The following is a 3,781-nucleotide window of genomic DNA, read 5'->3' as shown; positions in this document are numbered from 1 at the left end:
TTTAAGTTGAGATATTAATTAAAAGGGGATATTAAACCAAAACCAAATTTGAATAAATTCAAAAGATATGAAATACATCCTCTAACCACAATGAAGTTAGAAATTAATAACTGCAGAAAAACTGGAAAATTTTAAAATATGTAAAATCAAACAGCACATTTTAAACAACGAATGAAACAAGAGAAAATACACAAAGGTAATTAAAAATATTTAAAGATAATGAAAAGGGAAATATACATGCCAAAATATATGGGATGCACCAAAGGCAGGGCTCTGAAGGAAATTTATGGCAGAATACACCTACATTAAAAAATAAGAGAGACCTCAATTCAACAAACTAATGCTACACCTTAAAGAACTAGACAAAGAAGAGCAAACCAAATCCAAAGCTAGCAAAGAAAATAAATAATAAAGCCAATTAAAGAAAAGTGAGTTAGAAACTAAAAGCTCTAGAGATAATCAATAAAAACAAAGGAGAGTTTATGGAAAGATTAATAAATTGAGATATCTTTAGCTAGAACAGCAAAATCAAAAACCAAAAAACACCATGTAAAGTCAGAAACGAAAATGAGAATGCTACTACTGGAATAAAGTACTGCTACTTACAGAAATAAAATAATTATAAAACATCCTATGAGTTTTATACCAACAAATTAGATAACCTAAATAAAATGGACTAATTCTTAGAAATACACAAATTATCAAATCTGACTCAAGAAGAAACAGAAAATCTGAACAGACTTAGAAAAAGTAAGGAGATTGAATTCCTAATCAATCATCTCCCAAAAATGGAAAATCCAGAACTAGATGGCTTCACTGGTAAATTCTACTAAACACTTAAAGAATAATTAGTATCAATACTTCTCAAATTCTTCAAAAACATAGAGCAGGAAGAAATACTTTCTGACTCATTTTGAGGCCAGCATTACCATGATACCAAAGCCAGAAAAACAATATAAGAAAATAAAATTACAAGCAAATATTCATTATAAATATAGAAGCCCAAATCTTTAACAAAATATTAGCAAATTAAATTCAATAGCATGCTAAAAGGATTATACATCATGGCCAAGCGAGATTTATCCAAAGAATGCAAGGATGTTTTAATATAAGAAATTTAATCACTGTAACATACACATTAACAGAACAAATGAAATTTATATATATATCAATTTACATAAAAAAGATTTGACAAAATTTAATACTATTTCACAACATTCAGAAAATTAAGAATAAAAGGAAATGTTCTCAACATGATAAAAGACATTTATGAAAACCCAGCATCTAAGGTTACATTCAACGGTGATAAACTGGAAGTTTTCCCTCTCAGATCAGGAACAACACAAGTAGGCCTGCTTCTACTATTGCTATTCAACATTATACTGAAATTTGTAGCCAAAGTATTTAGGCAAGAAAAATAAATAATAAAGCATTATTATTGGAAAGAAGGAAATGAAACTGTTCACAGATGGCATGATCTTCTATAGAAAAAAAAAGCTAAGAATCCATAAAAAGTAGCTAGAGCTAATAAAGAAATTGAACAAAGTTGCATGATATAAGACCAACAGGGAAGAATCAATCATGTTTCCATACACGAGCAATAAACAACCCAAAAAGGAAATTTTAAAAGATATATATTTACAATACCATCCACAAGAATGAAATATACCTATTCAAAGTGGATGTCAGACCAAAAACACGTCTGAATAATTTTAAGACTAAAATAATGCAAGATATATCCTGCAACCACAATGGAATGAAGTTAGGAATGAAATACTGAGGCTTAAATTTAATCCAATATGTGGAAGACTTGCAGGCCAAAAATTGTGAGGCATTGCTGAAATAAATGTTAAAAGATGTAAACAAGTTGAAAGTTATCACGTGTTCATGAATTGGAAGACCTGATATTGTTAAAATGGCAACACTACCCAAGGTGATCAACACATTCAATGCAAACAGTAGCATTTCTTAAGCTCATTTTCTGAAGAAATGGAAAAGTGAATCCTCAAATGTATATGTAATTGAAAGGTGCCCAAGGAGTCAGAATAATTTTGAAAAACAAGAACAATGTTGGAGGATTAGGAGTTCCCAACTTTAAATTCACTAGAAAACTGCAGTAATAAAAATAGTGTGCTTTTGGCATAAGAATAGAGACTAATGGAACAGAATTCAGAATACATCAATATGTCCATCTATCTATGACCAGTTGATCTTTAAGTAATTGCTAAGACTATTCAATGGGGATAGAATAGCCTCTTCAACAGACAGTGCTGGGACAACTAGATATTTATAAACAAAAAAATGAAGTTGGTAGAGTACTCTTCAGCCATAAGAAAGAATGAAAATACTGTCATGTGTGACAACATGAATGAACCTGGAGAACATTATGTTAAATGAAGTAAGTCAGACACAGAAAGATAAATACTGCATGCTCTCACTTATATGAGGTAGCAAAAAAAAAAAAAAAAAAAAAAAGCTTATGAAAGTAGAGAGTAGAATACAGGTTATGAAAGGCTAGGAATGGGAAGGGAGAATAAAAAAAGACTGGTTTATGGATACAAAGTTACAGCTAATGCTAGGAATAAATTCTAATGCTCTGTAGCACTATTGGTTGAATATGGTTAACAATACTTTTATTTTCAAAAAGCTAGAAGAGAGAATTTTGAATGTTTATGACAAAAGAAATGATAAATATTCAAGGTGATAGGTTTGCTAATAATCCTGATTTGATCATTATGCATGGTATACATGTATGAAAATATTACTCGTATCTCATAAATATGTAAAACTATTACATGTCAACTAAAAACAAAATAAAATAAGCTCAAAAAGAATAAATCACTCCAGGCGCGATGGCTTACACCTGTAATCTCAGCAGTTTGGGAGGCCGAGGCAGGCCAATCTCCTGAAGTCTAGAGTTTGAGAAAAGCCTAGCCAACATGGTGCAACACTGTCTCTACTAAAAATACAAAAATTAGCCAGGTGTGGTGGCGTCTGCCTGTAGTCCCAGCTACCCAGGAGGCTGAGGCAGGAGAATCACTTGAACCCAGGAGGTAGAGGTTGCAGTGAGCCAAGATCGTGCCACTGCACTCCAGACTGGGCAAAAGAGTGAGACCCCATCTTAGAAAAAATAAATAAATAAAGATTGAATCAATTTCTAAATACTTGCTTAAAACAGTAGCAAAAAGTGTTTATTAATCAGGGAAATCTAAACACTATTATATACAGTGCCAAAACAACAATGGCTCGATGCAATGAAAGTTTCTCATTCAAAAAATAGTAATAAAAATCAAGAAAATGTAGTTGGACCCTCAACCTAAATCATGTACACAAAATAGTTGTAAATGAGTCAATGACCTAAATATAAACATTAGAACAATGAAACTTACAGAAAAAATTATGGATAAATCTTCATGACCTTGGATTTACCACCGGATTCTTACATATGACACAAAAAGCATACACAATTTAAAAAATAGAGAAATAGAATGTCACCAAAATTTTAAAGTTTGTGCCTTAAAATGTATTATCTAAAAAGTGTTTTAATTGGAAAATTAAAGAGAATGGAGAATTTAGTGAATCTACAGAAAATATTTGCAACTCATGTATTTAATAAGGGTCTATTAAACAGAATATATAAAGAATTATTAAAACTCCACAACAAAATTCAAACAACCTAGTTTAAAAATGGACAAGGGATTTGAATAAACATTTTTTCCAAAGAAAATATTCAAAGGCCCAGAAAACTCATAAAAATATGTCCAACATTATTAATCATTAG

The sequence above is a fragment of the Rhinopithecus bieti genome, unplaced genomic scaffold, assembly GCF_001698545.2.
Source record: "Rhinopithecus bieti isolate Rb0 unplaced genomic scaffold, ASM169854v2 scaffold_7681, whole genome shotgun sequence".
NCBI lineage: Eukaryota > Metazoa > Chordata > Mammalia > Primates > Cercopithecidae > Rhinopithecus > Rhinopithecus bieti.
The sequence above is the reverse complement of the archived record's forward strand: the minus strand, read 5'-3'. Positions refer to the sequence as shown.